Source organism: Callospermophilus lateralis, chromosome 6 (assembly GCF_048772815.1).
Source record: "Callospermophilus lateralis isolate mCalLat2 chromosome 6, mCalLat2.hap1, whole genome shotgun sequence".
NCBI lineage: Eukaryota > Metazoa > Chordata > Mammalia > Rodentia > Sciuridae > Callospermophilus > Callospermophilus lateralis.
The window spans coordinates 121,786,088-121,799,121 of record NC_135310.1 but is presented as its reverse complement, the minus strand read 5'-3'; the positions used below and the strand labels follow the sequence as shown (position 1 = coordinate 121,799,121).

The 13,034-nt window shown below is 35.9% G+C and overlaps 1 protein-coding gene across 1 annotated transcript in view; it reads right to left on the bottom strand.

Moving 5' to 3' along the window:
* LOC143400735 (HLA class II histocompatibility antigen, DRB1 beta chain-like) overlaps positions 1-13,034 on the bottom strand; it is a 30,373-nt gene that overhangs the window by 14,631 nt on the left and 2,708 nt on the right. The gene's annotated exons all lie outside the window — the stretch shown is intronic.

Genomic DNA, 13,034 nt, shown 5'->3' with positions numbered 1-13,034 from the left:
GATCAATGGGAAACTGAAGAAATTAAAAGGAAAGTAAAAAATTTCTAGAAACAAATGAAAATGACAATGTAATCTATGGGATGCAGCAAAAGCAGTACTGAGAGGGAAGATTATTGCACTACGTGCATACATAAGAAAAAAAAAAAAGAAAGATCTCAAATAACCTAACACTGAAGCTCATGGACTTAGAAAACCAAGAACAAACCAAACCTCAAATCAGTAGAAGGAAAGAAATAAAATAAAAGTAAATATGATCAAAATTAAATAATAATACAAAAGATCAAAGAAACAAAGAGCTGGTGTTTTGAAAGGATAAATAAAATTGATAAACCTCCAACTAGACAAAACAAGAAAAATGAGGAAATTATCAAATAAATAAAATCAGAAATAAAAGAGGCAGAATTATAAAGCATCTAAAGAAACTACTATGAACAATTATAAATAGAAAACCTAGAAGATATGCTTAAATTCATGAACATATATAATCTACTAAAATTGAATCAGAATACGTGGAAAATCTAAACAGACCAATACTGAGTAATAAGATTTAATGAGATAAAAGTCTCCCATCTAAAAAAATGTACAGGATCTAATAGTTTTACTGTTGAATCCTGCAAAACTTTTGAAAAAACTAAGTCCAATTCTTAAACTATTACAAAAAGTGGAAATGTAAGAAAATGTCAAACACTTTTTATGAGGCCAGCATTATCCTGATACCAAAAGTAGACAATGATATGAGAGAGAGAAACTATAGACTTGGATATCTAATGAACATAAATGCAATAAAATACTAGCAAACTAAATTTAACAGCATGTAAAAATATCAAACATCATTATTAAGTGAATTCATCCCAGGTGTTCTATCAACTTTTTCACCAATTGTGAGCAAACGACCTAACAAGAACAATTCTATAGGAGGAAAGGCTTATTTGTTGCTCATGGTTTCAGAAGAATCAGTCTACAGATGGCTGACTTCATTGCTCTGATCCCCAGGTGAGGCAGAACATCATGGCAGAAGGGCATGGTGGAGGAAATCAGCTTGAGATATGTCAACCAGGAAACCAAGAGAGTTCTGCTCACCAGAGACAAAATATATACCCAAAGGTAGCCCCAGTATCCTATCTCCTCCAGCCATACTCGACCTGCCTAGAGTTACCACCCAGTTAATCCATTCAAGTGGATTAATGCACAATCCATTCAAGTGGATTAATGCACCAATTAGGTTAGGGCTTTCATAACCCAATCATTTCACCTCTGAATATTCTAGTATTGTCTCACACATGAGCTTTGAGAGACACCTCATATCTAAACCATAACATTAGGGTTCAATATTCACAAATCAATAATTATGATAAAACATATGAACAGAATGAAGGGAAGAATCCACATAATCATTTGAATAGATGGAAAGAGAATTTGATAAGATTCAGCATCCCTTCCTGAGGAAAACTCTCAACAAATTAAGTAGAGAAGAAACAAACCTCAAAATACTAAAGGCTATATTTGGAGAACCCAAAGCAAAATCAGACCAAATGGGGAAAGGTTGAAACCATTTCTTCTAAGATCAGGAACAAGATCAACCACTCTAATTTAATATATTATTGCAAAAGCAATTTAGCAATAGAAATTTTTTTAAAAAGGACATTCAAATTGGAAAGAAAGAAGTTAAATGATTAATTTTTGCATATGACATGATTTTATACATAGAAAAACCTAAATAGTCTATGACAAAGTTGTTAGAACTGATAAATAAATTCACTCAAGTTGCAGGATACAAAATCCATATGTAAGAAACAGTAGATTGATTGAATGATTGATTGATTGACTCATTGATTTTAGTACTGGAGATTAAAACAAGGGCCTTTCACATGCTAGGCAAGCACTGTACACTGAACTATAATCCCAGCCCTTTCTGTTTTGAGATTGGCCTAGACTGCCCTCAAACTTGCAATTCTCCTGCCTCAGTCTTTTTGGTAGATGGGATTGCAGGCCTACACTACTGTGCCTAGCTAAACATTAGCATTTTGTATACCAAAAATGAGCTTGATTAAGCAAGCCCACTCAAAATAGCTATGAAGACTAATATTTAGGAATAAATATAATCAAGGAAGTAAAAGGGTTCTATGACAATTACAAAACTGACAAAAGAAATTATAGAGAGCATACAAAAAAGTAAAGCTATCCTTGTTCATGGATCAGAAGAATCTGTATCATTAAATTGATACTACCCAAAGCAATCTATAGATTCAAGGTACTTTTCATAAAATACCAAAGACTCTCTTCATGGAAATTTTTTTAAAAGCCCTAGAATTTATATGGAACCACAAAAGACCCAGAATACCCAAAGTGATCCTGAACAAAAATAACAACCAAAACCAAAACTACAGGAATTCACTAACCCTGACTTCAAAACACGTATATGGATTTATTGTAACCCCCATTTAAAAAAAACCAACAAAACAAAACAAACAAACAAACAAACAAACAAAAAGCTACTGGCATAAAAATAGACACATTAACTAATGGAACAGAGTAGAGAGAACAGATATTAATCTACATTCAGAGAACCAACTAATTTTTTTTCAACAAGATGCCAAGAACATACAGTGGAGAAAAGACTTTGTCTTCAGTAAACAGTGCTGGCAAAATTATATAAATCTATTATATAAAAAATAGAAGGAATCTATTTTCATTAAAGGAATCTATTTTCATTCATATATATATGAATGAAAATAGATTCCTTCTTCTCACTGTACACAGAAATCAACTCAAGATGGGTCAAAAACCTAAATGTAATGCCTGAAACTATGACATTGCTACAAGAAAACATAGAGGAAAAACTTCAGGACATTGGTGTAGCATAGGATACCAAAGGCAAAAGCAACAAGAATAAAAATAGAGAAATGGGATTATATCAAACTAAGAAGCTTTTGAACAGTAAAGAAAATAATCAATAAAAGTAAGAGACAACCGATAAAAGAGGAGAAAACATTGGCAAACTATTTATCTGATAAAGGATTAATATCTAGAATACATAAGGAATTCAAAAAAACATGAAGACCAAAAAGAAAAGAAAAAGAAAAACCCAAAGTCATAAAACCCTAATAATACAAATTTAAAATGGGATAAACAACTAAATAGACATTTCTCAAAAGAAGACATAGAAATGGCCAATAAGTATATAAAAAATCCCAGTGTCACTAATCATCAGGGAAATGCAAATGGAAACCACGATTGCCCCAGTTAGAATGGCTACAATCAAAAGGACAAAAGATAACAAATGCTGGAGAGAATGTGGACAAAGGGAAACTCTTAGACTCTGTTGGTGGGAAAGTAAACAGTACAGCCATTATGGAAACCAGAGTGGAGATTCCTCAAAAAACTAAAATTAGGACTACTATATGATCCAGGAACCCCACTAATGTAGATACACATTTAAAGGGGATGAAATTACTTTATCAAAAAGATCCTTACCCTCATATAGCAGTACTATTCACAGTAGCCAAAATATGAAATCAACCTAGATGCCCACCAGTGAATGAATAGATAAAGAAAATATAGAATATATACACAATGGAATATTACTCAATCTTTAAAAAGAATGAAATCCTATCATTTTCAGTAACCTGCATGGAACCAGAGTTCATTGTATGAAGGGAAATAAGCCATACACAGAAAAACAAATACCACATGTTCTACCCATTGGTGGAAACTAATAAGTCAAGAAGAGTGGAATTGAAGAGTGGTCAAAAAAGCATGTAGAAGGAAGTTCAGCAAGGGGCCCCAAAACAATTGGAGAGAATGAGTTAATTCTGGTTTTCCTATAGTACAGTACAGTAATCATTGATTAAAAGAATCTATGACATATTTAGGAATTAGTTCTGGTTTTTCTATAGCACCGTAAGGTCAAAACAATTTATGATAGATTTAAAAATGAATAGAAGAATATAAAATTGCGAACACATAAGAATAATTAGTGCTTCCAGAGAAAGAAATGTTTTACACTGATTTGATTATAAATATATGTCAATAAAAAATTTTAAATAACTTCCTTGAATACAATTAAGTTCATATTTTCTGCTTTCTGTCAAACTTCCATGTAACTCTCCATTTTATTTAAGGATTAAAAGTAACCTCAAAATTCATAAATCCAGTCTATTATTTTCAGACAACTTTTCAACAAAAGATTTCAATATAGCTTTCAACCATATTAATCAGCCTTCTTGTAAACTTCCTCTTCCTCATTGTAATGATTAAATTTGTTGTCTCTCACTGTAACATATTATCATCACAGGGTAGTTAGTGCACAAGTTTTATGTAGAAACTGCTAATTTAATTCAAGTTTATAACTGAATTTTTAGTCCTTTCATTTTCTTTTAAGTATAGAAGATGTGTGTGTGTATAAATTACACATGTATATATGTAAAATTTATATGTAAATACATATAACTGAAACTGATATATATATATATATACATATATAAATTGAAATATATATTGGTTTACAAATATAATACTGCAGTTACTCAAAAATTAAACTTGCAATCATTTAGCAGATTTCTTTGCCTTGTGAACCAGTCACAAGCCATATTAACTGATCCTTCATATCATCTTCTCCCCTATTGTCTCTGCCACTGGTCCACTACTTGCCCACAATAGCCAATACATTTCATTCCTATTAATTGTTTCAATGGCTTGTTTTCTAACTTTCAATCTCCAGATGCCAATACTCCTAAAATTACCAGGTCTGGCCAGACATAGTAGTCTCAGGTTTATAATCAAGTCCTCATGAAAGAGAGAAACTGAGAAGTTGTTAAGCTCATGTAAACAGTTTACAAGAAATGAGTAGATTTCTAGACTTGGAGTAGTGACTTTCACAGAGCTTCTTTTGCTTTGGAGAATGACAGTATATAAGAGTGAATTCAGGATCACACAGGTCTATGCAAAAAATTCTCTATACTCACAAATTCTCTAAGTACCTTCTTGACAAATAATAAAGGTAAAACAGTGAAATTCTGTTCACTGTCACCTGTCCATATCACTGTTAACTGTGGTTAACACTGTTAGTTCATGTTCTCATTGTGTCTGTGTGATCATGTGCCCAACTTAGGGTTGGCAAGGTTAGCAAATACGAATGGTCAGTTTATATTTGCTCAGTTCAATTATTATTATTTATATGAAATCCATGCTTAACTGAGCATCCTGTATTTTATCTGGAAACTCTAGCCAAAGAAGATGAAATGGAGTTAAAAATTCTTTGTTTTCATCAACACATGCTCATGAGCGCCTGCACATAATATGAACCCATGTCAAACTTTTCAATTACAAATGCAAAATGAATTAAAATTTCTTATACAAATGATAATTTTTGGTGTTTGAATTTTCCCCCATCCTAAGACATATTTAGGTCCATACAAACATGAGAAACTTTATCAATACTCCAGACCCCACTTAAGCACTGTTCATTAATGGTGATTGAAAACTCAGTCTCTAGAATCAGAAAATCCGAATCTCAAAATGCATTTTCCACTTGGGTCAATTTTTAACATCTATTAACCTTTATCTTTACCTCTAAAATGGATTTTTAATGACACATTCCTTACAGAAGTACTGTTAAGTGTGACATTAACTAGAAATTCTCCCCAGTGCTGGTCACGTGATATAATATTTATTACCATTTAGTTTTTATAGCCCCCATGAAGGCAAACTCATAGACCTTTGTATTTTTAACTTTATAAAACAACCAATACCTTCAACATGACTTGGCAATTGCTTTTTATCAATTTTATCACTAATCACCACTTTGAGCATGTGAGGGCAGAAACTTGGTGTATTTATAGTAATGCAGCATGTATGAACCCAACATATGATAAATGTGCTGAGGCAGAGGAGAGGGGTCTTCTGCATAGACTGATTTGCAGTGTAATCTGGGTTTTAGCACTAACTATGTGATACTGGTCAAGTTACTTACACACGTGAGTTTTAGATTCCATAGATACTCCATATTATATATTACAGAGTTTTAATTGCTCTATATATGATGGAATAGTTACTGGAATGACATGATAAAATGTATAGTAGGCCTGCAAAATGCTATAAGACTCCATAACGACAGAAACCAGATTGTGTTGTTCATCAATCCATTCTCATAGGTAGTATGATAACTGGCAATTATCATACAATTGCTAACAAAAATTGGCAGTGCAAGTACTTTATTTTTTTTCATAACCAGTCAGTGCTGCACAAGAGACCTCCACTGCTTCTTTGCTAAAGACTGACCATCTCTGTCTGGTTCTCAAGTCCTCTCACTTCCATTTGGAATCTTCACTCTGTTGCTTTAGGTCTAGCTAACTCCAAGGTACCAGAACACAATCCTTCCCTGAGACCAGCCACTGGGAACAGTCATCTCTACTCCAGCCTCATGTGTTCAGCTCCAACTCTCTCTTCAAAAAGCCAAATCCAGTTTCCACCTTGGATTCTCTACTGACTGCAAAGGTCAAGTCCAACCCATCCAGAGCTTGCTTCTCTGTCATGTTGTCCCTTTACTTCCTCTGGTGTCTCATCCCACTGGCCACTCTCTCCCATTTAGAAAAGTCTACTTTCCTTGACTTCCATGCGTCATATCCCTACAACATCACTGGTCCTCCTGCTGGTGCCAGTTGGTAGCCCTGTCTCCTTGTTTTCTACCCACAATCTCTCTCCCCATGTAACCTCTTCCATGTTTCTGGAATATTAACAGAGAACATGTGTTCATGACACTAAAAAATATCCCTCTAGCCTAGGTCCCATCCTGAACTGCAGTGTCTTACCTTCTACTAACTTCTTGGTAGCTCCACATAAAATCCAAAAAAGTCATGTCAGGCTTAACTTGAATAAAACCTTTATTCTAACCCTGCACTTGAAATCCTGTCTAATATCAGTCTTCCCTATCTCAGTAGGTAGGTAGCACCACCATTAAGACAAAATCCTAGGATCAAGCTGGATTTCCTACCCTGTGGTCCTTCTTTGAACCATTAAGAACTTATGCTACAATTTACCCCAGACTGTCCACTTGACCTTCATCACAGTCTTCACCACAACTGCACTCCATGAAGCCACAAGCTTGCTTTCCCTGGAGAATTCCACTGTGCTCCTAAGCAGTTTCCCTACTTCCATGTGTAAGCGCCAACAATACCATCTCTTCATGGGAGCTGCAATTATTTTTAAAAAGAAATTTAAATTAAATCTCCTTAAACCTCTCTGTGGCTTTTCATATCTGTTTAAATAAAACTGGAATTTCTCCCTGGCCATCAGGATGTAACATGAAAGGGCTGCTCACTTCCTGTCCTATCCTCCCCATCCTGTGCCTCCTGCTTTCCCCAAGGGCACACCTTGCTCACCATACTTCAGCCACTCTAGCCCTCAAACACAGCACATGTCTTCCCACAATTTAGCCTTTCCCCTGTTCCCTCTCCTTGGAACACTGGTCCTATAGGTAATCACTTGACAGGCTTCTTCTCTTCTCAGCTAAATGTCCCCTTCTTTGGGAGGGTCCCCTAGACACTTGAGCTGAAGTGGATGAATCCTGTTTCTCTGTCCCATCACCCCGATGTCTTTTTTTCCAGAGCACTTATTACTCTGTGAAGTTTTCTTCTTTATTAAGCTTCTCCTTTATCATTAGATAAGATCAAGAGAGTCAGGGCCTTTCCATGTTATTGAAATAGAATTCTCTGAGTCCTGAAGAGAGCCCAGTACATAGCAGGTGCTCAGAAAAGTAATTTTGTTCTAAAAGAACAAACTCAAGTTTTCAGGAATTGATCATTGTGAAGATTCTGGAAAGTAAGAAGGGGTTTAACTGCCAACACTTTTTTATTTTTATGACACACTATATCTCTTCCACACCTAATTAGATAGTAGAATGCATTTATTCTTTTTACTGCTTAGAGTTGGAAGAACTACATAGTGAAAAGAGGATTTGAAGTACAAGGAATAATTTTATTAAGTTTAATTTCATCTGATAGGCCTCATTAGGTGAGTACAAAATAAGAAGCCCAAGTTCTTACCTTTTTCTGTTGATAAGATCACTCCTGGTTTTCCATCTGGCTTTTTAGCTAATATTTATGGTTCAGGAAATTATAGCTGACTAAATCTCTGGAACCAGAAAACTCAAGATAACACAAACGTTGCCTGGGACTTTCACAACTCTAAAATGTGTCTATGTGCTGACTTAATTACAACAGAGACAATACCGAGCCTTTCAAAGGAAGCATGTTCTTTTATTGGTATTTCACAATTTCTAAATGAGCCCAATAATCTTTTGCTACCTTTCTCAAGGTTAATAATTCCAAATTAAAGGAAGAGACCAGTAAATTAGAGTAAGTGACTAGTACTTGCAATAACAGAAATCACATTAAGGGTGCCTCCATGGCAAATGCTGCCACCACTGACTCTTCCTGTCCATCATCTGCCTCTTTCCCTCCATCTACCACTCCCCTCACTCCCCCTTCCACACTCCCTGAACCTCCCTTCTTCACCTCCCCATGCTTCCCACTTCTATTCCTCTAGTCCTTCCCTAGGAGCCCCCTTTAACATTTAAATGACAGGAAATGGAAGCAGATATGTTGCCTACACTCCTGAGACTAAATTAGAAATTTTAGCCAAAGTCAAAGATTTTCTAAACCCCCAAACCATTCTCTTGACCTTGACTGATGTTTTAGCCTGATCACTAGCACTTACTAACCTGGATTTTTAGATCTTTACCAATGTATCCACATGGCCAAGCATGTGTGTCAGCTGTGGATGGGAAAGTCCCCTAAGTGTTTCTTAAGTAGCTGACAGACTAGGAACTGACAAGACACAAAGAACAGCAACAGCCTAATAAGGGCCACTCCTTTGATTTTGCCCCCACCAGGTGCATTGCAAAACCATTAAAATTGCACTCAAAAAAGGACATGTCAGTTCTTGATTATTATAATAGATTTGATAAACTGTTTTAGTCAGATTTTTTTTTTCTTTTTATGCTGCTGTCACAAGAAGACCTGACAAAAACAATTATAGAGGAGGAAAAGTTTATTTATTTACTTTTTTATTTGGATCTCATGGTTTCAGTGGTCTCAGTCCATAGAAGGCTCACCCCATTCTTCAGGGCTTGAGGTGAGCAGAATATCATGGCAGAAGGATGTGGCAGAGGAAAGCAACTAGGGACATGGCACCGGGAAGTTGAGAGAGCTTTGCTCAACAAGGACAAAATATATACCCAAAGGTGTGGCCCAGGGACCCACCTCCTTCAGCCACAACCTACCTGCCTACAGTTACCATCCAGTTAATCCCTGTCAAGGGATTATTTATTTATGCACTGATTAGGTAGAAATCCAATCATTTCATCTCTATACTTGCATTGTCTCACAGATATGAGTTTTAGGGGGACATCTCATACCTAAATCATAATACAAATCTTTCAACAAGCTTATTTAACTTGATCTTTGTAGCTAAACTTTCTTGAGACTCTCAGCACCTGAATCAAACATTATCTCAGTTGGGCAGCAGACTGTACCCATGAAATAGCTTCCCTGGCTACCTAGCTGTCAAAGAACCTAGAAAAAGAATCTAGAGTTACAGAGCCTTAGATTTCCAGGAGAGAACCACCCAACTAAAGGCTCTCTAATGACCACAAGCATAGAGGGTCACCCAAACACCCCTGCATCTCCGATCAATGTTGCCTTTTTTGGTGCTTACAGGTAATTTTTAATAGGACTGTCTTAAATACAAACAGTGGTTACAATAAACTCTCATGAGGCTTCTATTCAACAAAATTAGTGCTGTTCCAGGGACATTCAGAGAATATTCCCCCTACTTAAAACCAACAAACTAATGGAATTAGATATTAAACTTGGGGATAAGTTAGTCAGAGCTCTGGTTGACATTGAGGCTGAATCTATCCGTCCTTAATTCCAACACACTTTTACATTCCCATTTTATAGTTTCTGAATTTATCCAGTTGGTGGGGAGTACTAACAAATGTACAGAAGTTCCAAATCCCTTCTCGTTTCCATCAACTTAGGTTCTCTCTTGTGCACTTACTGTTTCTCACTCTTTCCATCCACACCCATATGTGATTTGGAGATGGATTTTCTGGAAATATATCAGTCCCATATCTCTTTCTCCCAAAAGGGAAAATGCAAAATGTCTTCTTTGATATAAGGAGAGCAACCAAGCACAGAGTAGGGAGGAAGAGCATGAGGAAAAGATTAACATTAAACAGAGATGAGTGGTGGGAGGGAAAGGGAGAGAGAAGGGAAATTGCATGGAAATGGAAGGAGAACCTCATTGTCACACAAAATTACATATAAGAGGTTGTGAGGGGAAAGGGGAAAAAAACAAGGGAGAGAATTGAACTACAGCAGATGGGTTAGAGAAAGAAGATGGGAGGGGAGGGGAGGGGGATAGTAGGGGATAGGAAAGGTAGCAGAATACAACAGTCACTAATATGGCATTATGTAAAAACGTGGATGTGTAACCGATGTGATTCTGCAATCTGTATTTGGGGTAAAAATGGGAGTTTATAACCCACTTGAATCAAATGTATGAAAGATGATATGTCAAGAGCTTTGTAATGTTTTGAACAACCAATAAAAATAAATAAATTTAAAAAATAGAAAAAAATCAATATTTATTCATGTACAAATATATTCTCCTAATTTAACATGCCTGCAGTTTCAAATGATTCACAAAGTGGGTAAGTAATGCTCTGATCCTGAAAGGATACCTGTTTGGAATAAATGAAACAATCTATTCTTGTCTACTCTGCCCAAATCCCACTCTTTATTTTATCTTATGAATATCTGTAACAATACCTCCACTATTTGGTGTGACTAAGACTAATGTTGGGCTTTTTATAGAAAAATACTGAACAGGAAGATCAGTATTAACAATTGTAAACACAATATTAATAAACCATGGTATAATTCCATATTTTACTCTCTTCCAAACAATTCTTATAATTTGTTTATTTATTTATATTGGTTCTTTTTAGTTAACCATGACAATAGAACCTATTTTGATACCAATTTTTTCTTAATTTAAATAATTTAAATGGCACTGTGTGTACCCCCAAAGGATCTTTTTGTTCCTGGGCAAAAAGATGCTTCTTGGACCTATAAGTGTACCAGGACTTGGAAACAGGAGAAACTTTTCTTTTAGGACAATTTATACCACCATTCACATACTTAAGGTCTTTATTCTGGAGTAAAGGGAACTTCTACTATTACAAGAGATCACCATGATGACAACCTGTTGGATTATGAGGATGACAGCAGTGAACATTTCAAGAGTGTGGTTTACCAGGTGGGTTTCATCCCAAGAGATTGGCAAGATACAGAAGAATATTGGGATCCTGGCCAGAAGTTGTCACTATCATCAAAAACTTTTCCTGCACTCAGGAGAACCACGTATTCTTCCGCTCATCTCAGTAAGCCCAATGGAGATAGTTAGATTTCCCCTTTGTAGATTTGGGTAACCATGTTGCATTAAATTACCTCTTTGCTGCAAAGAGTGGTGTCTGGGCTGTATCACGTATCTTATGCTGTACTTGTATAAATACTTCTAGACAGGTTGATTTGGAAACTTCCAAACCTTACAATTGGCTAAGACCCTAAAAGGAATACCATCAAAAGTCCCCTTAGCTGGTTAAACTTCTAATTTTCAGATATTTTCACTTCAGTATCATTTGACATTGACTCCCTCTTGGGTTCTACCCAACAGTTTTAAATTATTCTCTTCATATTGAAGTCAAATATTTGCTTCCCCTCTCTCAAAAATATTTATCCTATTTTAACTGATGCATATAAGAGAACCCCACCAAAACCATATTAAATCAGCCTAAACATTCTGGGCTCTCTCCAGCTAGAAAATGGAACCAAATATAGCCAAGAGACTTGGATTTAGATATGCCAAATATCTATCAGGATGCCTCTCATTAGTATATGGCTCCAATTTTTCATTTGGTCACTTCTCAGCCATCTGGATCCAGAAATAGGACAGGCTTGACCAAGTGCAGGTTACAAATAACTCTGGCACCATGGTAGGACATAACTGCTATATTCAATCAAAATTCTGTCTGTTAAAAAGTTTCCATCAAGGGGTGGGGAATGTTTCCTTTAAGAAAGGCTGAATTTCCAAGGAGGATCTCAGATGAATAATTGGGCTTGAATTCAGGAAGAAATCTTGCAGTCATTTTTTGACTGGGTGTCATACACATAGTCTGTTCTGGGGAGAATCACAACCTGAACATTATGGACCTACTGCCCTTGTTTCAATTGCCAAGACAAACATATTTTGGGATTCTCATGTTGCTGCCTGATTTTACCAATGAACAATGATCTATAGCTATGTGTAAATATGAACCAATCAGGAATGGGCACAGTTGCAACCCTCATTTGCATGAAGTGGACCACAGTAAGAACTTGGGCTGGAAATTCCTCTATAAGTTAACCCCTCCCTCTCTTTGTTACTTTGCAGTACATGTTCATTTTGACTCCCTGGTTTGCAAACTTGCTATTTTTTTTTTTGTTTGTTTTTTAGATGAAGCCTCTTCTTTTCTCTTGAGCCTGTTTTAAATGAATTTTGATTGACAGGGATTACTAGACTTACTGTGATTAGAACCTTGTTAGAAATACAAATTAGGACTATGCTCATGAGGTTTCAGATGGACATGAGGAACAAGGTGTTGGAAACTGGAGTATAATACAGTGGCAAGGAGCTTGTTGGGATGATGTTCATATCCTAGACTCTGTGGAAAGCAGGACTTTAGATGAATGAATTAGGATGCCAGAAGCAATATTCAAGCAATAAATTCTTTTGGCTGCTTATACTATAGTGAGAGAAGACAAATGATTTAAAACGACAATTGATAATTAAATGAGAAACAAAATGGAAATATTTGGAAAATTCCCAGTAAGGTCATGTAAATAATAAAAAGCATGTTCAGGAGAGAATACAAGGGTGTGGCCAAGCCACATTTTGCTAAAGAGATTAACATGGATAGAATGAAACCAGGT